The sequence below is a fragment of the Micropterus dolomieu genome, linkage group LG23 (genome assembly GCF_021292245.1).
Source record: "Micropterus dolomieu isolate WLL.071019.BEF.003 ecotype Adirondacks linkage group LG23, ASM2129224v1, whole genome shotgun sequence".
Classification (NCBI taxonomy): Eukaryota; Metazoa; Chordata; class Actinopteri; order Centrarchiformes; family Centrarchidae; genus Micropterus; species Micropterus dolomieu.
In genome coordinates, this window is record NC_060172.1 from 7072043 (window position 1) to 7098138 (window position 26096).

General features: G+C 39.5%; 3 long non-coding RNA genes across 3 annotated transcripts; 1 reads left to right on the top strand and 2 right to left on the bottom strand.

Annotated features, from left to right (window-relative positions):
* Nucleotides 1-602: 602 nt before the first annotated feature.
* Nucleotides 603-2929, bottom strand: LOC123962958. The gene is made up of 2 exons (XR_006823113.1): nucleotides 2824-2929; nucleotides 603-1259 (listed from the first exon to the last, which is right to left on the bottom strand). It is a non-coding gene; the product is annotated as an uncharacterized LOC123962958 (long non-coding RNA).
* A 7517-nt stretch (nucleotides 2930-10446) lies between these two features.
* Nucleotides 10447-12868, bottom strand: LOC123962953. Its single transcript, XR_006823109.1, has 3 exons — nucleotides 12808-12868; nucleotides 12462-12722; nucleotides 10447-10608 (listed from the first exon to the last, which is right to left on the bottom strand). It is a non-coding gene; the product is annotated as an uncharacterized LOC123962953 (long non-coding RNA).
* Nucleotides 12625-24333, top strand: LOC123962951. The gene is made up of 5 exons (XR_006823107.1): nucleotides 12625-12741; nucleotides 21130-21165; nucleotides 21604-21715; nucleotides 22350-22413; nucleotides 24299-24333. It is a non-coding gene; the product is annotated as an uncharacterized LOC123962951 (long non-coding RNA).
* The last annotated feature ends 1763 nt before the right edge of the window (nucleotides 24334-26096 follow it).

Below are 26096 nucleotides of genomic sequence, written 5' to 3' on the forward strand. Positions count from 1 at the left end.
CTGTTGCAGCAATCCAGGCATGATGAGATGAAGGCGTGTAAAATGGTCTCAGTGTCCTTAAAAGTTTATATAGATTGTATTTTCGATATATATCTATGGTAAAAACATGATTGCACAAGCTTTGTGGTTTGCGGCTCAAAAGCTCAATTACTGTCAAACCAGATACCAAGATTCCTCGCAACAGGCTTGATATGACCCAATAAGGATCGAGCAGATGGCAAAATTAGTTTTGACCTTGTGCTTAGATCCAATTGATCTCTGTTTTGTTCAGATGGAGGAAATGTTGTGACATCCAGTTTGACATTACAGAGGCAATCATTAAAGGAACTCATTATTAACATCAGATAAGCAGCGGAAAGTCACAATGTAACCACAAGTCCAAGTTCCTGTTAGGACTTCTCATCTCTGACAGTTCTTAAGTTGAGAAACTACAGCCACAATGTACAGGAGTTAAAACCATAATAATACTGTCTGAAATGAAACTGAGAATGTTTTCCATATAAGAAATACACAAATAGGGTGACATCATCTGCAAACAGACACAACATGATCATTTCACCAACCAATCCTGGACTGTTACAGAAGGCGAATAAATATAAGTCTTTTCACTTAACGGTTTATTAAAGTTTACAATGTGTTACAAGTACAGTCGCCTTAATGCCTTATGTGTTAGCCATATGTGTTACATGTACAGTAGCCAGGAGCGATGTGATCACGTTTCTTGGTTCTGCTTGAAAGCCTGGCAACTGAGTTCTGCACAGTCTGGAGTCCATCAATAGATTTTTGGTTCAAGCAAGTAAAAAGGCTGTTGCAGCAATCCAGGCATGATGAGATGAAGGCGTGTAAAATGGTCTCAGTGTCCTTAAAAGTTTATATAGATTGTATTTTCGATATATATCTATGATAAAAACATGATTGCACAAGCTTTGTGGTTTGCGGCTCAAAAGCTCAATTACTGTCAAACCAGATACCAAGATTCCTCGCAACAAGCTTGATATGACCCAATAAGGATCGAGCAGATGGCTTAACGGTTTATTAAAGTTTACAATGTGTTACAAGTACAGTCGCCTTAATGCCTTATGTGTTAGCCATATGTGTTACATGTACAGTAGCCAGTTTAACAAATGTTACGACAAACATAATAAAATATGCATTTTAATATGCGAACAGGCACAAAACTAAGAGAACAGAAACCAGAAAGAGGTGGTTGAGGTTAGCTGTGGAAGAGGAGCGAGAGGAACCCCTGATGTTGTTGGCAGCTGAGGATATAAAGGGAGAACAGGCAAGCCATTAAAATGCAACAACATGAGTGTAAAACGTCACTTACAAAACATTTTATCGTAAAAGGCCCAGTTACACCAGAGAGTGTCACAGCGAAGTTTATCTGTCCATTTTTGTATATAAATATTAGGTTCTAGACATTTTGTGACATAGGGACAACTAGCAAGGCTAGTTGGTGAACAACAGAAGTTGGCTAACAGCTGGCACACTAGCAAGTCATAAAAATACTAGTGCTATTCAGGGACAAGAACAAATAAAACTTATTTTTATTCTGTCCTAAATTGTTTACTCCAGCCTGAGATTTTGTTCTGAAAAATGTACATCATTGCATAAAACACAGATATTTAAATGGGATAAAACAACTTTGAGAATGCTAGCTTTTAATCTTGGTCGATTGATATTCCTGGTGATCTATGTTCCCCAGTTCAATACCCTCTTTATATGGTTTTATGTTCTCAGCAATGCTTTTTCTTTAGGTCAAATGTTCAATGTATATTTCCCCTGATCAACATATTGTAATCACCCACCTTGATAGCTACTCCCTCAAGTTTGTGGACAAGACCATTTACTTGACATTAGACATTGATATCTCCACAGTGGCTGAATAGATTTTTACCTTTGAAACTGCATTTAAAAATGTCTATCTCCATCAAGTTCTTTTGCACTTCTTTTGAACTGTGAAGTTAACCCTTGCCAATCTGTGTTACAGTGTTAATATATATCAAGAGACACACATGCATAGCACCATAGGAACATAGGAATGAGTCTGTTAACTTAACCAAATGTTTTGTTAGCGAGGCAACTGTCAGTTAGCAAGGGACAGTATGTTTACAAAGTTTATTCAAAAGACAAATTTGTCAGTTCTTGTTTTGTCTTGTCTTTTGTCGCTATGATAGGTTCCTCTGTTTGGAAATGTCCAACGCCTTCCATTAAGCTGAGCACTATCAAGACAAATTGCTTCTGCTTGATGGCACAAATGTGTGTGCCAAATGACATTTATGGTTGTCTGACTTTACTTTGTGTACAAATCTGAATTAATTATAACTAAAGTTTATTATGTAAAGAAAGTTTCTCCTCTGCATACAAAAGTTGACTCAACCCCTTGGCCAATCAAGTACGTGCATACTGGATGATTATTTTCTTAATTCTCACTTTCTATGGCTACAATGGTATGATTATGTTACTGTGATCCATATGATGATCATGATAAGATCAGACTGTTTCATTTCATTTTGACAATAGAGATTGGATTTGTCCAAACAGTAGCACACACAAAAGGTCTTAAGGGTGAGGACCAACCTATAACAATAACCTCATCTCCAGCTATCAAATAAAACCTGAAGTGCCTACATCAAGAGAAAAGTCGGCTGGCAGCTCAGACAGGAACATCCTTATGTCAGAATTGCAAACTGTAAGTCCACACTTTCAGGCTACATTAGGTGGAAAGTAGGCCATGATTGGGGTTAGGGTCCCACAGCAGCCTGAGGTTATCACTGTGGTAACATAAAGCAGTGGAGATAAACCAGAGGAGATTGAAGTTACCTGAGGAGGAAAGAGGGGGTTGGTTGTCTTCATCTGTGTAGTCACCACTGCCATCATCTTCATCACGTGTTTCAGCTTCATAATCATCTTCCCTTGATAAAATTACTGCAATACCAACAGATGAATAAGGACAAGAGGAGCAATTAGAGTTTGTAGAAACGGTGACAACAATGTCTTGTCACAATGTGAAATTTGTGAGCAGCTCAATAGAAGAGTTTTCCCTTTTCGGAGTCTTTGTATTTGTTAGTGATCATAAATGCATCCTATTTGATCTTGTTTGTGATGAGGATCCTCTGCCTGTTAAACGAGCCATATGGTTTTGTATTTTACATCTTGTTGATTTATTTGTTCCCCCGCGACCCTGTACGCAGGATAAGCGGTTGACGATGGATGGATGGATGGATGGATGGATGGATGGATGGATGATTTATTTGTATATTTATTTTGTTTATTTTTTACTATAAAGCATTTTTTTTGTCACCCCCCTTGTCTGTCAAAGATGCTATTTAAATAATTTTACTTATTTACTTACTTTCATTAAATACATTTTAGAGTCTTGGAGTCCTGCCTTGTTAATGGACTCTGTTAGGCATACTGATGAACACTTAACAGTGGGCACCCCCATTCTAATGTATTACTTTAATTGTTTTGATTTTGCTTTAGTAATCTGATATATAGGTTCTTGTGCAATAACAACTGTAATATTTTAGTAGGCCAATTCATAGATATAATGAGTAAGGCTCACAAAGGCACTTTGGGCAGCGTGTGGGGTCCTTCGGGTTAGCCAAGAGGGCACACACGTCAGTCAGAAGACGTAAACAGCCTGCTGTACATAGAGACAACGTTCTGCTGATGTGCTTGTGTTACTGTATTTACAGGTGAGCAAAATTGATGAAAAGATGTAAAACGTGGTTACTCAGATGCAAAATGAAGGTGTAAGACTATGAAGGACTGTCGGTAATGCAGACATTAGAGTGACTGTGTATTGTAGTTTTGTGAGTTAACTGTGACGGCATGTCGTGTTAAATAGTAGCCTACTTCACCTAGTATGCTAATGAGGAAAACAATACTTTAGCTACCCGTAGCCTGCTAAATATTGGTTGTGTGTGCAGAGCATTATAAATGTGTGTTTGTGAATGTAGACATTGTTCATAGAGTTAAGGGGGGCACACGTCAGTCAGAAGATGTAGGCTAAACAGCCAGTTGTACGTAGAGAAAGTTCTGCTGATGTGCTTGTGTTTCTGTATTTACAGAGAAAGCAAAGTAAATGATTTTATTTTAAACTTACGCATGCCTGGAAGTCCCTTTTTGTGTCCAAGTGTGCAACATACGACACATTTCTCCAACTTGTCACATACGGACACTTGGTCAAGAAGACCACTTGGCATTGCTTTTTAACAACTTGAGTACGTTTTGATGCATCTAGGTTTCTGCGGTCAAGTTAGCAACAATATACTGTACATGCAATGTCTGGTTACACTTTCAAAGTTAAAGTACTTGTTAATGTTGTGAAACGTCACGATTGGTTAGTGTTGTGAATTATTTTGGAGCATTATAGCCTAAATTGTTATCATTTATTACTAGAGCAATGGTGGTCTACATTGTCATCATTTAAAGTGTTATTTTATAGTGTAAAGTTTAACTACTGAGTGTTTAACTACTGAGTGTATAACTACTGAGTGTTTAAGGAGTGAGTTTAAACTCATATTTTATTCTTATACTCTGTGTGTTTATCATATATTATTCCTATACTCTGTGTATTCATGAACGTGTGCTTTTTAATGAGCAGAGAAGCTGCTCAGGCCGCGCAGGCAAAACCTAGCCAACCGTAACCCACTCATTAGAAGCAAGGCACCTGCAGTAAGTCACGTACGCCAGGGCTGAGATCATCGCGAACTGAAGCCAAGAATGAGATCATGACATGTTGTGATTTATGGCGCCTGGTACGGCTAGGTACTGCATGAAACCAAGCTTTGCGCTGCCGAAAGTTAACTTGTATGAGACAAAGCATGGTTGGCATTGTTGAATCATGTAATTGTTCATTGAATCACGTTATACATGTATGAAATATGTTATTCCTTATTAATTCTTTTAAAAAATACGATTGTAAGTGTTTAAGTTTTAATGGTGTCAAACTATGTCTGTATAACTTTAAAAAAAAATACGGTGGGACTGAAGTTGAAACATATTGGTGGATTTCTAATCCAGTAATGTAAAAAATATAAAGAGAGATAAATGGTAACAATAATAACATGTAATAATAGTTTAAAAGTGGAAATTGTAACATTAATGAAAGGGTTAATTTGGTAAAACAGTACAAGAAAAAGGCCACTAGATGGCAGTAGAGGATAAGAAATCCACCAAAGGGGAGGAATGGTCAGCGAACACCATAGGTGGAGTTAAGATGTAACGCCCACCTGAAGGGAGGGACAAGGTGGAGCTTAAGGTGAATATAAGGCGATGTTCGCTGACCACCAACTCGGTTCCATCCTGAGACCTGCAGGGATGTTGCTCGGGTTTATCGGTCCTTTATTGGAATAAACTCTTTTGCACAGACTCTTGACCGTCTCCAGTGAAGTTTTTGACTACGCCGTTTTTTGACTAAAGAAGAAATCTAATAGAGTAATTTTATTGAGTTTATTACGTTGGTTAGGGTAGGGACCAGGTCTTTTACTGGCCCGGCCGGTCCTTATTTCCGACCCGACAGTAGGTATTCAGGGTTAAGTGTCTTGCTCAGGGACACAATGGTGGATGTGTCACAGTGGGGGATTGAACCCGGGTCTTACCGCAAATGCATGTGTCTTATCCACTGCCCCATAACCACCATAAGATGCCCTTCCAGCAATAACATTATAACAATTTTATGGAAATGTGTTTAACCTTAACATTAAACCAAATGTACTTATTTACGCAATTTCATAAAAACATACTGAAGATATAACACGCAAAGGACGTAGGAACCATGATAGCAGAAATGCTAACTCGCATCCTTCAAAATAATTGTTTGACTTTGATTCATTTGAATTCTTCCAAAATGTACAATGCTGTCTTCATATTATAGTGCAACAATAATATGACAATGGCATGCTTAAATTGGCGTGCTAAAATGGAATATTATCATCATTAGCTCTGATAAGGTTGTGTGTAAAGCTCCTTATTTTTTTTAAAAACATGTAGTCTATTAAGATAAACACATAAAAGAGTAGCTTCTTATTATATATAAAGTACTGCATCAGAAACACTTTATTTTCCACAGTAGTAAATACTGTAATACAGAGTAGAAAAATTATCTGCATTAGAAACAAAGAGCAAAGAATAAATTATTTTGAAATCCTTCCTCAGAGCTCTGACTGGATTTATGTTTATCATCATGAAGCTCTGGTAGCTCTGAGTAACTGGAGATACATCCACCTGAAACAAGTATACAGGTCTTTATTTTCCAGATTATTCCCATACAAACACATCTCCTGCTTTCCTACATGGCATGAATACTTTTATAAAAAAAAATAGAATTAACTCTGGAAAGGGCCTAGTTGTGATATGTGATATAAGGGCAGCCCTGCTAGTACTAACAGCAAGTCCCTTTATCATAAAGATTTCTGTAATTTTACAGCATTTAACAGTCCTTTCCTCCTGCCTTTTCTCTGTCTCAGCTCTGCTTTCTCTCAGTCTCCTGTGCATTTTTTCTCCACGCTGGTTGGCGCCACGCACACTCACACATTGACTGAACGCTGTGTTGATGTGTGTGTGCACGTAACCAGTTGTGCGTAATGACAGAGATCATCAGGTTAAAAGCAGGCGGGAGGCTGACGGTCTACAGGTCTGTGGCTGCTCTGTGACAGATTCAAGCTTATATTCTCGTTTGACAAAAGTCTGGATGTCATATTTAGAAGCGCGCACCATGGCGCGGCGGCACTGCAGGAAAGAGTTTGATGCACCTGTAGCATGTCTACTTATGTTTTAATAAACTTATGAGAATCAATACAAAATTATGAATTAATATTCAGAGAATATTAATTCATAAAGCTTCATTTCAGTTAGTTAACAATCGCTCAATTATCTTAAATCAATAAGTCAGTCTCATATCGAAGGGGTAAATTCTCATGACAGGGACTCGGAGGTAGGCAGTACACACACACACACACAATTTCTTTGATTACGGTGAAAATTTATTAACTAACTAAGGTGACATAAAAATGCGGTTAAATATACATCAAAGAAATAAACAAACAATGGCTAAACAATGAGAGTGTGGGGTTCTATTGTGGGGAGAATTTGACTCACACGGGCAGCTAATGAACGCAAGCTACAAGTTTAAGAGTTAAAGATAATATATTTACAAACTGTTGGAGGTCCGTCTTTTGTCGGCTTATTGAAGAAACTCGCAGTGGGGGCCTTTTCAAATCCTGGCTCGTGTCAGATGTTTGGTCGTCCTTTGTTACTACTGGCGGGCCCACGTGGCCCGTGCGTCAGGGGATCAGTGTAAGTTAGCTCGATGAATAAAGCTTAAAAAAAGAACTTGGTCGTTCTTGAATTAAAATTGTGTAACTTAACGGTCTGATAACTTAATAAAAAAAATTAAATAAAAAGAAAGTAAAGTTGCTGGAAACGAGGGAAAAATCGTGGTCGCGGCGCTTCGCGCGTGTGGCTTAAAAACGAACAAAGGGCCTTCGTTGCGCCGGGTCGAACTTCTTAGGGCATTGACGGGAGACGGGGCACGCTGCTCTAGGAGAGAACAAGAGGGAACCAAGAGCCAGCGTGTCGCTGCTTTTGTCTGCTGGGGCGTGATTCCCAGGGGGCAGTCCTTTGTTCCCCTGAGGGTGGGCTTGTTCTTGTTCTTTAACTTTTAATATGTCTAATTAAAATCTATTTGCGCATAAAGTTATCAAATATCTTCCCACAATCAAACCTTAATTGTCAAACGGTTATACCGTTCTTAGTTTGAAGCACTTGATAGAAAGGAAAACAATTGTCAGTAGTTCAACCTTAAGGTTAGCATTTCAGAATGATGGCATGTAATACTTATTTTGTCCACTTGGGGGAGCTCTGGCTACATGAAGATAGCTTTGATTAATCCTAAAACAATCTTCTGCTCACGAGCTGGGGAATTTAGTTATTTAACCTTAAATTCGAGCTGGAAAATTACTCGAGTAGTATATTTCTTTATCATCATTTCTAAAGGAAGTGTCAGAAAGTGTTGTGAACAAAGCATTGATTACAACATAAAATGAATAATGGTCAGGGATACTTGCTGAAAATTAAAACACTGAAATTAACTTTAGATTCTTTTCAACAACAAATAACAACAACATGGTAACATATCTAGCTAAGATAACTGTGAGATAACTGTTATTGATAACTGTGATTTGGCGCTATATAAATAAAATTGAACTGAACTACTAACCCAAGAGGCAAACGCCACTACTATCTTAAAGATTATTTAATTAAATAAGGTAATGCTTTGAGTTTACACAAAGAGTTCAGAGCAGTGTCTTTCGGCTGGAGTTCCTCACGAATTTACAACTGGGTGTGAAGAGGAGAATATCCTTTGATGTGCGATAATTAAACAAAGAGGAAGGTCAGTTGCCATGGTTACGTGTGGGGGGGGCAGTTTAGGGTTTCCTGCCCTCTTTCCAAAAGAGTTTTTATAGGCTGTTTGTAATCTCTAGTTAGTGTTTTTATCATTTTAACAGTCAGGCACCAAGCGTTATCTGGCTGACGCACCAGAGGTGGCATGTTTTACGATTGAACTGCCCAGAAACAGCGATTAGGGAAAGCAAACCTTTCACCTCTTCGGCCAGTCCGCGAGTTTAATCTCCACAGTGTCTTCTTGTTTACTGTGTTGTCGGTCAAGATAGGCTTCACGAATGGACCAATGAGCAAACACTACTGGGCAGGTAGTACGCATGGGAGTTCTTTCAGATGCCTTTTGAAAAGACAATTTTGCAATGTACTAAAGTGGTTAGTGGGGGTGATTGTTACCCGCCACAGGTGAAATTCACCCGAATTTGGCGGACAAGAGTATGAGACAAGAGTTCAGAATTTCTGCGCTCATTTCATGGTATTCACATCTAGATGTGTTAAACTCAGGACATACCACCCTTTGTTTGAACCCACCCATCTTTCAAGTGAGCAAAACTATTGGAACATGTGACTGATGTTTCTTGTTGCCCAGGTGTTGCCTTTTAGGTTGAATGTCCAAACATTAAATAGCTCTGCATGACTAGTCTAAGTTTTCATCCTTGGTTCAAACCTATAAAGACTGCATTTCCTGTTAAAGAGGATAAAGCAACATGAAGACCAGAGAGCTGTCTATGGGAGAAAAGCAAGCCACTGTCAAGCTGAGAAAAGAAGGAAAATCGACCAGAGCCATTGGACAAACATTGGGCACAGCAAGCACAACAATTTGGACTGTCCTGAAAAAGACAGGAACTACTGATGTACTGAGCAACATATGTCCAACAGGTCGGCCAAGGAAAACTGTTGACAGAAATATGGTGAGCTGTGAAGAAAACCCCCAAAACACCAGTAAGTGACATCAGCAACAACCTCCACAGTGCAGGGTGAAGGTATCACAATCCACTGTTGGAAGAAGACTCAGCAGAAATATAGAGGCCACACCACAAGATGCAAACCTCTCATCAGCAGGAAGAATCACAAGGCCAGAGTGAAAGGCCTGGAACACAATCTGATGGACTGAGATTCATCTCTAGCAAAGTGATGGAAAGGCCAAAGTGTGGAGAAAGAAAGGAACTGCTTATGATCCGAAGCGCACAAGCTCATCTGTGAAGCATGGTGGAGGTAATGTCATGGCTTGGGCGTGCATGGCTGCTTCTGGAACAGGCTCAGTAATATTTATTGATGTAACAGATGATGGTAGCAGCAGAATGAATTCAGAAGTGGACAGAAACATTGTCTGCCAATTTACAGAGAAATGCATTGAAACTAATGGGGAGGAAGTTCTATCATCATCATCATCATCATCATCATGCAGCAGGACAATAACCCAAAGCACACTGCCAACAAAACAAGGACTTCATCGAAAAGGGGAAGGTTGTAGACTGGCGACGTCAATCACCTGACCATCACCCAATAGAGCTGCATTTCACCTCCTTAAGAGGAGACTGAAGGGAGAAACACCCCGAAACAAACAAGAACTGAAAGAAGCTGCGGTTAAAGCCTGGAATAGCATCACAAATGAAGAATGCAACAGTTTGGTGATGTCAATGGGTCGCAGGCTTGAGGCAGTTATTGCAAGCAAAAGTTATGCCACCAAATATTAAATGCAATTATTTAATTATTTGTTCCAATACTTTTGCTCACCTAAGAATGCTGTGGTCTAATACAAACGTTGATATGTCTTAAGTTGTTGAATACATCTAGATAGATAGCAGGAAATAGAAGCTGAAATTCTGACCTCTTGTCTCATCTTTTGATCTTAAACCCAAATGTCTTCAGTGAACAACAAAAACAAAAGGAGTTTACCTTACTGTTCCAATTCTTTTGGAGGGGACTGTAAATAAGTTGGAATGTTACAACCCTGGCTTAAGGGAAGCAACACAAACAATAAAATGCAAACAAATAAACCACATTTTAAGTTTATTAAATAAACAAGCAAAATAGTAAAAGTGGTATAGGGAGACTGCTCTTGTAGAGTCTGCTGGCTTGGAGAGCAACTGAGAGAGAAACTACAGCTAGCAGGAGGAGGGGCTTTTGAACCCTGCAGAGCAGGTGTCATGCATCAGTCGTTAGTGCTGGCAGACCACGGCTGCACTCATGGTCCACCTGCAAGCGAACACACAGACAAACTGCTTCTGTATCTTGAGTAAAATAAAACAAGTATGATTAGTTGCCTCCAGGATGTCCCTCCAGAGTGCCAGAGGACATTTGAAGTAACTTCCCCACTTCATGCCATAGGCAACTTTTGAGGTGTGGTGGACACCACCAGTATGTTTTTTTTTTTTTAGCATCCAGTCACAATTAATGGAATCTTGTTGCATTTCCAGTGTTTGAGTCCGTATGTGTGAACAGGGGGTTAACGTAGCAGTTTCCTGGGGGTGATGTCTGCCATGAGAGTCCTGCTCAGACAAAACTGCTGAAGAAGTGAAACTACCTCCTACCTATCTCCTACTGCCTTTAAATCAAATAAACTTCCGCCAACATCTGGACTGGCATGCAAATAATATGATCAATATTCTGCACAGCATGCCACGCCTGCCAGAACAACACCTTGCAGGATAATCAATACCCCCCACACCCACCCAAAACTCCTAAATATATCATTTGACTCCACTCTCCATGCCAAATAAAAACTTGGAGAAAAAAAACATACCGATGTTTCGTTCTGCAATGACAGATGGGAAGCCCAGCACAAATACCCTGTATGGCTTTGGTTAATTATGGTGGCATACAGTATATTATACATATAAAACTCTCAAACAGGAGTCTGTTCTTCCCAGCAGCACAAGGAAGTAGCTGGTGGGTGCATATGGTCTGATCACAGTTATTCTCTGAATCTTTATTCTCTGGCTGTCGTGACGCATGTTGGGCTGATCTTTCTCTCTGAGCAGTCAGCCACTGAAATAATGGGGAATCTGGGAAAGCCGAAAAGTCTGTAGTGTAAATGCAGTTGCACTGACTATAAGATCCTTTTTCTTCGGAATATGATAGTGTCCTCAGTAGTCAGTTGTTAATCACACTTACTACAGGAAAGTCCTGTAAAATACGCCGTAGACTTGAAACTTACATTTAAAAAGGTACATTTTTCCCCTACACAGAAAAATACATGCATGCAGAAAAAACAAATGCATGTACAACAGAATTAGGTAAATACCCATTGATGATTAACATTCTCTCATTTTTAATCACCTCTTATCCAGCCCCCTAGACACCCTCCAAACACAAGAGCTAAGCCCAGAAGAGTCCCCTACGTCAGTTGGTGCTGAGACCAACTGCCCTCTCTTAGAAACACTCTGACCGCTCTCACAACAATACCGCTTTCTAAACACCAATCATAGTATATACAGTGGCAAGACTTATACAAGACCTTTTGGAATTTCATGGTTTTCTGCATAAATTTGTCATAAAATGTGATCAGAAAGCCTCATAGTGCTTGTGGAAAAAGTATGTTAACCCTTGAGTTAATGACCTCAAAAAAGCTAATTGGAGTCAGGTTTTAGCTCATAAAGAAAATGAGTTTGGAGGTGTGGACTACAGCTACTTTGACTGATAAAAAACCCTCAAACTTTTGGAGTTGCATTCTCTGCATAAGATGCTTCGCAAGCCATGCCTCGCCAAAAAGAGCTTTCAGAGGATCTACGATCAAGAATTGTTGCTACTGTATTTAATAGAAAAATTACAATTCTTAAGTTATACATGTTTATATTTCATACTTGCTCTGGCAATGTAAAATATCTGTGTCCCATACCAATGAAGCCCCACTGAACTGAATTGTGTCCACCAGATCCACCTATTTAGGCCAAAGTCAGATGATGTGAATGCTTATTAATTCTAGGAGTGTCACGGCTAGTGCTTGTGGTAGTGGTTTTCTGTGTTTCTCCCTTGTTTTCCCCTCCCTCTTGTCTGTATGTGTGTGTGTAAGTGTGGCAACAGTCTGGGCACCTGGCAGAGCTACACACCTGACAGCAATCTTTACCTCCAGCTCAAATACTTCTGGTGTCCTGAGACTCACCAGATTATTCCTATTCCCTCATGGTAAAGTACCTCAGGGCAACTCGTGTTTCTAGTTCTCTTAGTAGTTCTCTCTGGTTTGTGTACAGCCAAGCAATTCCTGTTGTGTTTCTTCTCTGTCTCAGGATTCCTGCCTTGCAGCCTGCACACTGCCTACCAATGCCAGTTGCTTCGGATCTGGACGATGGCCAGCATTCATCTGCCTGCCCCTTGTTGTGAAAAAAGACGGTTAGTATTACATCTTTGTATTTTCGTTGGAGTACGGATGGATCAGTTACCCAGATAACAACATACCACGAAGCAGGATTTAGGCTTAGTGAGCTTCGGGGTTAATTCTGGTTTCAGTGCCACAACGGTGGTTCACATCACCGCCTATTGACCAATCAGCTCTCTCTCCCATAGACTGATTTTTCAGCTGCTTTTATGTTTGTTGCGGTGATGTGGAGAAACTTTTGTGTAGTGATATAATCCTACAGAGACTGACTGAAGTAGGCTACTGCTTGTTGTAGACTTTTAATGTATGACAGTAAGCCTACTTACCGCTTAGAAATTTGTTTTTTATTTGCTAAGTCCGTTTCACACAGTCCGTCACAGCCTTCTTATGTGAGGCTGAATATTATGAGCAAATAGTTAGGTAGGCCTATTGAAATTAAGTTTAATATAAATGTGTTTATTTTAGGTTAGTAGCTATCTTGTAGGTACTGTGGGAGAGTTTTCAGGAGCCTAAATGTTGAGATTCTGTCATTCAAACACTATTTGATCACTTTTATTTATTTTGTTTCTTTAGAAGTTAATTTAGAACAATGTTTGGAACATTTCTGAGTGCGTTAAATTAATCAGATTTTTTGAAGTGATGAAGTTCTTAAAAGTGAGTTGGAACGACCACTTATTCAAACCTGTCCTCATCTCAGACGTTTAGGCACAAACTTCTGTGATGGTTAGGGTAGGTTGCCTCGGGGGACTTTCAATGCCTTAAAGATCTTAAAACCTCTTATCTTAAAGACCTTAAATCTTCAACCAAGTCCAGTTGCCCTTGATTTTAACCTTCGTTGGAATGCCTTAAAGACAAACTTCGCTAGCTAGCTAGCTAGCTGTTTAGCGACTGGAAGTGCCACTAGTGTTTCCAGTCACCCCAGGGCATCATATACATGAAATAAATACGCTGGTCAAGAATGTATATGACTCCTGAGATGAGAACAGGCTGCTTTTTCAGTGCCAGAGGCTTTTAATGTGGAAACAGACACACAGCTGAGCTAAAAGAATAAGGCTAAAATTGTCATACCCTCCATAAGAACACAGCAAATCAACACATTCATATTATAGGCTACGCCTGTTTATTTATGCCTTCATACTGTTGCTGATGTCCACTGCAGCTGTGTTACTCAGACTATGTCTATTTAGTTTGCAATGTGACCCCCTGTGGCCAGTGGACTATGTCCATGTCTACGAAGTCATCTGCTGCTAACACCGCCTCTTATGTGAGTGCGCTCATGGCTGGTTTGGAAAAACCTGGTTTGACTTAACGAGTTGATAACCAGCTTTGCGAGACTACTTATCCTGATCGAGATTGTTAGGGTTAGTGGAGCCAGATAACGAAAAGATATCTGGGTATGTTGAATTTGCTCCGTGGTACAGGCCTCAGATGTGTATGGGGTCAGAGACTAAATCCAGAGTTAGTAAAAGATACATGGTGAAATTGATAGTCCTGTTTGCGTGTTTTTTTTTTTTTTTGATCAGACATATCCTGAGTTTAAATGATGGAAAATTTTATGTATTGTTTATTTGGGACAAGTTCAGGTTTGTGCTGTTACAGTTTGACAAAATTAAAACCTAATGCATTTAGAAGTTGTCATATCTTGTTAACTGGAAAAAATTGACGATGCAGGAAAAAGCTATATTCCTCTGACATTAATTCTGCTTATATGAAATCTTCCACATGATCAAGTCCAACTTGACTGACCATGGCTGACTCTGATCTCCCATCCAGGCACCCCTCTGCACAAATATAGCTGCCTAGAACTTAACTCTCTTTCACCTGCTTGGCCTCATTTTCAGTTTTCTGGTTTACATCAGAACCCCCAAATAATGTGCTCGGCCAACCAAAAACTAAATATTTAGATCTGAGCCATCAGTCCTAGCAGTGTGAAAATTAAATTACAGTGTGGTTTTAGACATTGTTCCTATCAGAAATGATAACATTGTACTCACTATGTTAACTGCTGAGATCTAGGAAGCGCAGTCAGGAAGAACAAAGCATTAGCTTCTATTATCTCAACAACACTTGAGACTACGGCCACTAATAATAAATGTATGATCATCCCAGTCACTACAAATAAGTCATAAACAGTGTAAGTATTTTCCCACACTGCAGCGTAGCAGCTGTGGCCCTTTTAAAATGGCTCTACACTCGCCTCCTCTGCTCATGCCACAACCATTATGTCATAAAGCCTTCACTTCGCATTTACAGCCTGCAATGCCAGGAAGCAGCAGCCCAGATGCCTACCTGAGGCGTGTGTGTGTGTACATATAGCTGTTTGTGCATGTGTGTTACAGGCTTCATGGAGGTGACACCCTGCAGGGAAAAGAGAGACGGTCGCTTACTAATAGAATTATGAGTGCATGTGTGTCACTGTATGACCATATTATGTTTTAGCGCACACACGCAGCTGCAACAACAGCGTGGGAGTGACATCGACACATCACAGGTAGTGACAAGGTACAAGGTTAGTGCCGGGTGACATCAGTGTCAGCAAACAGGACGAGCTGAAGAGCTGCTGTCACATGGGAGGTTTGAAAGAGCAAAGTGACAAATACAGTATGAGAGAGAGAGAACACAGCCGCAGTGACAAAAGGTACAACAACTGTGTCCTCTGTTGTCTGACAATGAACTGTCTGCACAACAGAGAGAAGATAAAAATATAATAGGACAAGAGGAAAGGATGTAGAGATGGGATGATGATAGATAGAAGGATGGACAAAAGCAAAGAAAGAGAGGTGGATTGATGGGCAATAGAGGAATTGGGAGAGATTGCAGGAGGATGGGAGACATGGGAGACAGGATGGAGGTATGAAGAGAAGGAAAGAAGAAGAGTAGTATAGTAACGCCTGGGTGGAGAGATTTTATGATAGAAGAGAGGTGGAATATGGGGACATGGAAAGATGGAGACATGGAAGTATGGAGAGATGAAATGATAGTAATATATCTGTGGATTGGTAGAAGGATGGAAAGATGGAGAAATGGAAGAATGCAATGACAGAAATGAATCATGGTGAAATAGAGGAATGACTGAATGAAATGAAGATGGAGGCATTCAGTAATGTAGGGATGGAGAGGTGGAAGGATGATTTTCAGAAGGGTGGGGGAGTACAAGAATAGAGATATGGACTGATGGCAAAATGCAAGATAGAATGATAAGAAATAGAGGGATGGAGTAACTGAAGGATGCAGAGATGAAGAGTAGACCTGATAGAGATGGATGAACTGACAGATGGATGGAGGAATGTAAAGATGGAGAACTGGATAGTAAAAAGGAGACAGAAAGATCACTTCTTCTCCTTATCCCTTCATTCATCCATGTCCGTCTCCATCCTTATATCCCTTCATCCATCCTCTACAAGCTCCACTCTCACTGGACTTAACATCTGTCTGCTCGCTGAGTGAGACACCAGCTTCTGTGATATACGCTCAGATTCATCACTGAATACAAACCAGTCAGACGTGACATCATCTGTATTCACACGACAAACCGGCCTCCACCCTCCAAGCTCCCGTGCGACTATCTGCCAGGCAACTGACCATGAAAGGGATCCTAGTGGGCACGGCAGAGATTTGTCACTCCAGTCGGGGCCTGAAGCTTAATGTTCCGGCTACACTGTAACAGAATAGATGTTGACACAAAAGTGGCAGGTTCAGAAAACTGACATGACCACAGGGATTTGGCGGGAGGATGCCTGAGTACCGTCATAAGTAAATGTGACGTGGCGTTGTATATCAGAAACACTGACACAATAGAGGGACTGTTGAGGGGAAGAAAGAGGGAAGAGTGACACCACTCTCTCGGTCTTCAGTTTTTCACACAACCTTTTTTCCTTTTTCCCAACTTTCTCTTCCATTTAACCAACAAGCTCCATTTCTGACTTTTTATCAGTGGAGGTACAACAGTGACTGTAGTAGTAGTGTCAGAAGCAGTGGTGGCTTTCTAGAGGCCCGTTTCAAGAGCTAATGTGCCTCCAATCCATAAAGGACATAACATAAAATAGAAAAAAGTGAGGATTTCAGCTGGTTTATATATTTGGACTTCAACTTATTATTTGCACTTTCAGCAGTATTGACAGCACAACATAGAAATACTCCCAAACAATTCCCCTAATTAAAAACTGAGGCAATTACATTTTTCCTCAAAAAAGCATTTTTTGTCTCTTTGACCTTTTTTAAAGGAAAACATATTTATTTATAGCTGATACTTAACCTTTCATTTGATGTTTGTTAGAGTATTCTAACATAAATTATGCCAGAGAAATATTGATATTGCAGAGAGGTGTGATGGGTACACACAAGACAAATAGTACGATGGTGGTAAATTATTGTAGATCGTTTATTCCATGAAACCTCCCAGACATTGTAAGTTCTCGGAACCCATTCTACTGACCTGTAAAGTCTATCAATAAGAGTAGATATGTTGCTGCTGTTGTGTCTGCTGTCAACCTTTCGGGCAATGGTAAAATAAAAATCTTGTGCCTGGTCACACTGAGAGGAATTATGTGGGCTTGTTTGTATAAAGGTTCAATAAGCTAACCAAATTTATGTTGAGGAGGGTATTTTAAAATATTAAAATAAAATACAAAACATAATAGAGAGCCAGAGGCTGGAAGAACCTGGTTAAATCCTCCATGATAAAGCTTAAGAGCATAGGTGAATGCAGGGAAGTTAATTAAATGCATCATATTTATTGGATGTGTGTGTGTGTGTGTGTGTTTGCTGGATGTGTACAATAGTGTAATATGGTCCTTATCTGCAATAAGGCCAAGCAGTAATTGGGTCCTAGTGACTCTCAAGAAAATTTAATAAGAGCAAGGAAAAGATTAGGAGAAAACTATTTAGGGATATTAGAGAATAAAAAGACAAGCGCAGAGAGAGAGACAGAGAGACAGAGAGAGAGATGCCGAGAGGATGAAGGAAAGAAGAGAAAGCCAGCTACATGGACGACTTTAATAGTTAGAAGGATTATACCTGGAAGAAGAAGGGCGAGAATAAAATAGATTTAACAAGAGAGATAGTGTATGTGTGACTATATATACACGTGTGTGTTTGTGTGTGTTATTATTGTGAGTCTTATTATTCCAGTTAATCTCTATCTTGCTTTATCCCCTCCCTTACTGCCCTCTGATGCTGTTTACGCGCTCCATTTCCAGATATTTTCCATTTAATAGCTTTCTTTTTTCCTTCCTTTTCTTTCTTAGGACAGAAAAGTCCCCCACCCTCCATTTATTTTTTTTTTTATGCATTTCCAGTTGTCCTTGACTCCTCAGCTAATTAGTTTTAGAGTAATTACCTGCTTCAGCGCTTTGTAATATGGTCTCTCTTATTGTTCATAAAACAGAAAGCCTAACAGTACAGGTACAGTGTGAAAAATGGCTTTCAGACTTTGATGTGAAAATTAAAGGAAATGGGAACAACAGCTAAACCCTCTCTCCGCCTACCCTTTATTCAGATAGATGTTGTACATTTAAGGAAAAAGATAAAAACGAGGGAGCACTGATGCGTCCTGGTAGTTATAGAGCCTGGTTAAAAACGCATTTTCCTCAAATGTGTCGAAATGCTTAATTTGTCATTGCCTTCCAAAGAAACCCGTATGAGCTCTATTTGCAGGGCAAAGTTGTTTGTCAGTGTCTTCAAAAAATGTTGATGAAAAACTAAATGGCTACTATAAAAATCACTGAGATGCCAGTTTCATGACCTGCCTATACTATGGTTCTGGTTAAGTTGAGACGCAATTCTTGACTAAGGTTTTGGTTAGGGAAAGAAACCAACGTCAACTATTGGAAGGAAACAGGAAGCAGTGGTTTTCTGTATCCAAATCCAGTGGTTTGTTGACCCATACATCCACCCTGACTGAAAACACGTCTTTGTGGTACTGTCATGCTACCTCTGCCTTTATTCCTGACAGGCAAGAGTCAATATGATGTGCTCCTAGTCAGGATTGCGTAAACATGCAAATTCTGTCTTTTTACTTTTTAGCAAAGTCTCTTTTTGCTCTAGCTGACTTCAGATTTGACATGTTTGAAAAGAAAAGACCATCTCCAACCACATACCACCACCTTTTATCATATCACCTACAGTAAGTTCCATATGTCACATGATGAGTTATCTACATGACATCTGAACTCACTCCCTCCTCTGTTTAAAACTCTTGATCAAAATACTGTTTCCAAGATCAATAATAAAACTATCACACTAATTTAAATCATGTTTGTCATATTTCAGTCCATAAACCTACTAGATTACCAACATGCATGAATCAATATTTAGCAGTTATTTGCGTTGTGTCTACCTGCTTACTGTGAATTGAGACACTCCTCACAGTTTCCCATCTGACAAAATGCATAAATGTATTAAAATAAAAACAACTTAAGTTACAATTTTGGTTGATTGTTTTCCAAAAACTATAGATTTTTTAGTAATCTGTTCAAATGTACTTGTACTCAAGTACTCCACAGCCCTCAATAAATTTTATAATTTTAAAAATTTTAATAAAATTTAGCTGTGTCACCACTCCTTTCTTTGCATATCCACTTAAAGGGAGAGTTCAGGTTCTTTGAAGTGGGATGTATGAGGTACTTATCCATGGTCAGTGCATTACTTATACTAGAATCTGTATCAGTTTGCGATATATTTAGAATATCTTCACCGCTTTACCTTACAGTCAGGCCCTTTGTTTATTCCTTATTTATATATTTCTACATTTATTTAGGTCAACTGTATGTTTGTCTACGTGTAGCACCTTATCACCAAAGCAAATTCCTTCTACGTGTAAAATACTACTTGGCAATAAAGCTCTTTCTGATTCTGATTTTCTTTGACACTGCATTTTCTTAACCATAACAAACACACACACATTAAACATTGACACCAATCTCCATTTGCAGTGATCATTTTTGACACTTGCTGAAGAGCACTGCTGTACCCAACTATAAGGTGAGACAGCGCTCAACACCTAAAAATAAATGAAATGACTGAGCAAACAATGTTTCCACAGAAGTTTCCCCTCTCTTTCTTCTTCTGTATGCGGTCCGAAAAGGTATCCTCGTGTCTTCAGAGTGAACAGCATTTTGTCGTTGTCATAATCGTGCGTTTTTGTTTTCTTGTAAATGAAAAGTGGAAAAAATGTAGTGATTGTAGGCCCTGTTACTAGATTGCAAAAAGTAACCACAGTTCAAAAATCTTGAACTATTTCCTTAAGTCCCCACAGTGTTTTTTTTTTTTTTTCAAATATGAACATATACACAAAAATACCTTTCCCTCTCTGCTTTCTTCTCCCTGTCTCCTCCTGACTCACAGCTTTTGTAATTTCTTCACTCAGCGGCACAGTCAAAGTGAAACAGATGACATGCATTGTGTGTACCTGACTTCACTTGAACAAACACTGCTGGCACCAGTGTGTGTTTGTGTGAGTCCACTCATAAATTGGCACTCAGGGTGTCAGCAATCTGGTACTGAAATGGACTCTTCAGGAATTCAGAGGGATACTAGAGCTGCTGTTCATTTATTCAGAGCATCAGACAGAGTACTGGGAGCCAGCCCTCTAAGCCAACTACGCGACAGCCAGGGGCCCCCCAAAGTCATGCATCATTTGCTGAAATGACTGATGGTCTGACCTGGCAACCCTAAGTTACGTACCTACAGTGGGTGCGAAGTAAAAATCCAAACTGTAGGGAGCAAAACATGAATGAACATGAACTGTGTAGAGAAGACCTGAGCAACGGTTCATCAGTTGCTGGAAGTTGACAAGCAAGATTACCCATCAGCCTTTGAGCCTCACTGGAACAACAAACAACAGAGCTCACAAAGACATTTACATATGTGTATACTGTCATTTTAACTAACATTATCACTATTTATGTGACAATTGAAGTTACCTAAAAACAACAATGCTCAAATAATCTATAAATCAAATATTCTAATGTGTCTAGGGAAACTAGTGGTTGTTGATGTACATTGAGCTTGCTAGTAGTTTTTCTAACTTAGGTTTAATATTAAAACAAACGTTCATTGCTAATATTAGGGGCTGTTGTTAGGTACATAAGTAACCTAACCAACAGTTGACTACAGCACTCATATTCAATATTTTATTTTAGTAGAGTAAACTTTCCTCTGTTGCAGCAACAGGTATCTGCAATGTTTACGTTACATGGGTAACACACATAGGAAATAATGTCTGAAATGAGCTGACATTCCCTGAAAAGGGAGCAGGGAGTGAGCTACGTGATAGCTACTTGTACTTCAGACAATAAAAAATGTGTGTAAATTTTCAGAAATGTTGTTAATATGCACTGTCCCTGTCAAAAAAACTAATAGACTGCATGTTCTAATTATGACTGCATTATTGTCCCACACAGCAGATAGAGATGACTCTACTGTAATTCCTTGTTCAGGTATGGAGGATCCACAAACTGTTGCCAATGCTAAATGAGTATGTGATGGAAATTTTATATTTTACTGTGTTTACTGTTTCACCCTGCATGCTTCATTATTATAGACCAATGTTTCACTGTGTGGTATGTTGCAGCTAGGTGAAGTTTCCCATGGGAAAGATGCTCGTTAGAGAGTTTTCTTATCAGACTGTCCTGAGATGAAGGCCTATCAAGGTCAGTTTTTCAGTAACACTAAGAATTAATAGACAAAAAATAAGCAGAAGTAAATGTGGCAGGTGCAATCGGTCAGTTTTACTGTGAATGTTTCAGTGAGTGTATTTAATTAGCAGTAAAATTACTGCGGCCCATCATGTTGCTAGAGGTAGAAATAAAATGCACAAGGGTTGTAATTGCATATGGTAGCTGGTCTATAATTAATTCACTGTCTATCCGCTGCAGGGCAGGGCCCCCACAATGATCCTGTTTATGGCCCCCAGTTGTACAGGGCAGGCCCTGCTGGGAGAGGAAGAAAGATACTGTTGGAGCAGAGAAACCAACGGGAAACTGCTGTGTAAGCAAGTATAAATCTAAATAAAGAGTAAATGTACTGTATATTGTTTAAAGCTCCAAACAAGCTCATGCCCCAAAAGACAAAGTGTGCATTTAAAAGCCCTGCACACTAATGGTAAACCCACACAGGTCATTTGAATTATTTTGGCTGATTGGGGCGGCTGTGGCGGGTTGCCCGTTAATCGGAAGGTCGGTGGTTCAATCCCTGTCCTTGGGCAAGATACTGAACCCCGAATTGCCCCTGGCGGCTGTTCCGCCAGTGAATGAATGTGTGTGAATGGTGAATGCAGATGTAGTGTAAAAGCGCTTTGAGTCGAAAAGACTAGAAAGGTGCTATACAAATACGGAGCATTTACATTAGAGGTTTTGTTCAGTTACTTGGTGAAACAGTGAAGAAGCTCATAATGTCTTCACACCACAGTTAAATAGACTTACATATTACCTCCTTATAGCTCTGAAGCTCCACAGAAAGCAGTGCATTTAGTAATTTGTTGGCAAAGAAGTGAAGATTGGAAAATAATGAGCACATTGTTCACCAGTGGTGCATAATGCTGCAAGAGTAATTGCTTGACATTTGCTGTAACACTGTCTCCATTGGAATTCATTGTTAACCTCTGTGAATCAACTGACTACAGCTGCTGTCCCCCCTAAAAGGAGCAAGCTCCAAACTTTTTCGACTCACTTTTCAAGGTTGCAGAGGTGAGTATTGAAAGTATAATGTGTGGTGTACTATTCCTTTAAAAAAGAAACTGTGCGTGTAGCTTTACCTCATGTAGCTGGAAAGAATTGCAGTTAAAATCCAGCCAGACATTGTTAACAGTCTGTTTGGTGAAGGATCACTGTGTCCTAATTTCAGTAACAGACTACACCCTGTTTTCTCCTGGCTCCTCTTTCCTCCTTGTTATCTTTGCTTCTTTGCCTTCGTGCTCCTCCTTGCCTCCTTCTCCTCCTCGTCACAGTGAAGAAAGAGGTCGCCATCTGTGGCAGCAGTCAGGCCAAGTCAGACATCTCATCTATTAATCAGAGCTTAATTTACTAGCATACTTAATACAGCCTGCCAACTGCACGCAGGAACATAATGTGTGTGAATATTTAAAAAGCTCACCGTATGTCAGTTTGTGCCGGTGTCTCCTCTATTGAACTGTGGATGTAAACAACTTGTAGATGTCTTGGAAAATCAAATAAGCAAAAAGGTTAGGAGATAAAAAGGGATTCTCGCATGTTTGGTGAAACAGAGGAGCTACGTTAGATAAGTGCAGTTAAAAAAAAAAACTCAGATCAGAAAGTTTGAAGACACAGCAACTCCAATTCTGCCCATGAGTGGATATTTTATTTCTGTGATTAATAGTCCTTTGGTGTTTCATATTCTGCATGGGTACTTAATAGTTCAAGTAAAATCATTGTATTCAAATGTAGGGGTTGGAGCCAATCCCAGCTGACATCGGGCACAAGGCGGGGTACACCCTGGACAGGTCGCCAGTCCATCGCAGGGCGACACATAGACAAACAAGCACTCATGCTCACACCTAGGGTCACCAATCAACCTAGTCTGCATGTCTTTGGATGGTGGGAGGAAGCCAGAGCACCTTGAGAGACCATGCAAACTCCACACAGAAAGGCCGGGGCAACCGGGGTTTGAACCCACAACCTTTTTGCTGTGAGGCAACAGTGCTAACCAACCATCTAAATATATGACATCTAAATCTGAATGAACTGGATTAAGGGCAGGTTGTGAAGTTTCTCTGACCTTCAATAGGTCACATAGCTTGAGGTCGTCCCGTTGTCAAACAGCCATTTCGATAATGTGTTCAGTAAAGATTCACTGCGATCCTCCCTGCGCTCTGCTGGGAAAATGCTGCTGTAATCCCTTCAACATGTAAAACATCCAATAAAATGCTGACCTTTTTAAGAGTACTCGATTGCTTGACATTTGCAGTGACAAGTAAACTTGTGTTACTGCTGTTACAGGGCAGGGTGTAAAGAAAAATCAATGTCACACGTACAAGGCAGCAGGCAACAACCTCATGGCTTGGCAGTTAAAAGCAGATCCTCTGACACTCTGGGCACACATCAAATATAAAGAGAAAAATAAGAGTAAATGGATAGCAGTGATGTGACGGTCATTTCTGACCGAGTGCCCAAACACATACAAGCAATTTTTATATGATCACCAATATGGACATCAATACTGCTTGAGTAAAAAATAATAATACAAATGAAAGATATTATATGAAAAGATTACTTTTATACTGGGACAACAGGGAGAAATGTAAAACCAACAATCAAACTAATCTTATCTGGTAGAGCAGCAGAAGCATTTTTCAAATCCATGTGTTCAATGGATGTGTTAGTGTCCCCCAAAACTGAAAATTAAAAGCCATATTCAATATTTTTATAATAACAAGGTATCAAAATGACAATGTCAAAAAAAAAGGAGAAACCAATGTAAAAGACAGATAAATATAATGCACACACACACATATGCAACACTTGTGAGTAACGGTAATGTGATGTGGTTGTTGTGTGATGATCTAAGGAATGTCACTATTTATTATGTGCTTGTTTATTTTTCTTTCGTTTTTAGTAATGGTGATGTGTGGTGATCTTCTTCAAGGAGAGGAGATGTTATTGTAACCTGTTACAATGTCTTTGTTTATATGCATTGTTACTAACAAATAAATAAATGTATATTTTCAGCCACGTTAGCAGTGTGAGGGATGAGAGTGACAGTCTCTCTGTCAATCTGTCCACTGCTTTGCTCTAGACTGAATTTTCTCAACAACTATTCATTGGATTACTATGAAATTATGTACAGACATTCATGGTTCACAGAAGAAGAAGAATCCAAATGACTTTGGTGATCCCCTGACTTTTCCTCTAGTGCTACCATGAGGTTGACGTTTTTGATTTCCGTTGAAATTTCTCAACAACTATTGGATGGGTTGCTACGAAATTTGGCATTTGACATATTCCTGTTCCCCTCTGGATTAATTTAAATACCTATCCCCTTAAATTTTTCATGTAGCATCATAGAATGTAAAACTGTGATGTAGTTGAAGAGAGAGAAGAGTTTAGTACATGTAACTGACATACCGTGAGCCTCAATCTCCATTGTTTCCTCTTACACATGTAAATCTATACCCTGGAAAAACGGGCGAATGCCAACAAATACTAGATGTTACATAACATCTGGGATGTTTACTCCCCAAAAGTTACATAGACCAGCTCACGTTCCAGAGAAGAGGTCGAACAAGCTCATGGAGCTAAAGCTGGAGGTCGTTCAGTGTGTCTCACAGAAAGTGCTTTTACGGTTATGAAGGAAGGGTGACCAGACGTCCCCATTTTCGTTTTGGTGGCCTGTCCCCGGCAATGTCCTCGTTTTTAACTGTGTTTTAATCATAGACTGTATAAAGTTATACCAAACTTGAAATCAGATTTTATGTGGCCAGAAAGACTGGACAGCAGAGCACACAGGTGTGCAGATAAGTGACCATCCGCCGTGGTAGTGCATGCAGGATGTTGTAAAGCTGTATTGTCCAGTCTCTTTACGTCTACAGCTGCTTTTATCTGGATCAAACAGACATAAAGTGCAAATAAACATCACTTTATGTCCATGGTAATAGCAAAGGTAAGTCTTTATGAAACTTTACTGTTTCTTTCAACAGAATAATCACAATTGTGCCAAGTGTTTGCAGTTTATAGCATTACCAAGCCTGACATTTACGTGATTATAGGCAATAATAGAAGTCTGTGTTTGCAGATAGAATACGTGTTTGGTAAGCATATATGTCCAACATCCTTGTTTATATTTGGAAAAAGCAATGTAGCCTATAATTAACATGACTTACTGCTGAGTTATATATAAATAAAGACATGATCTGTTTTGCAGTTATGACTACATTATTTAACTTGCTGTGTACCAACCAATCCAGTCCTTTTTACCTGTTGAAATACCTTTTTAAAAAGCCAAAACAACACATAAAATGCAATATTCTATTTGCCAGAAAGTGATTGCAGCCTCTACTTAATTGACTGAAAGGTAGTTTCTGCTTCAAAATGACTTGATTTCATTCAGAAGAATTATATTGGACAGATTATAAAACTGAAATTGCCCCCCTTTTTTATTTCATATATAATAACTTTATATTTTTTAGTTACATACTGACCACCAAACCAAAAATGTGCCCGGTTTTCATTTCAGAAATCTGGTCACCTTACTGTGAACCAGCGGTCCAGAGCTTCTGTACTAATGTTAGAGGTGTAAACACCAACACATCCCCGGAGCACCAAGCTGCCAGTATGGGCAGATCAGCAATAGGACGGCAAGCTACATGGCTAGCTAGTAGCAGCTGCTGATAGCAGTGAGTTCATTAGCTGCTAAA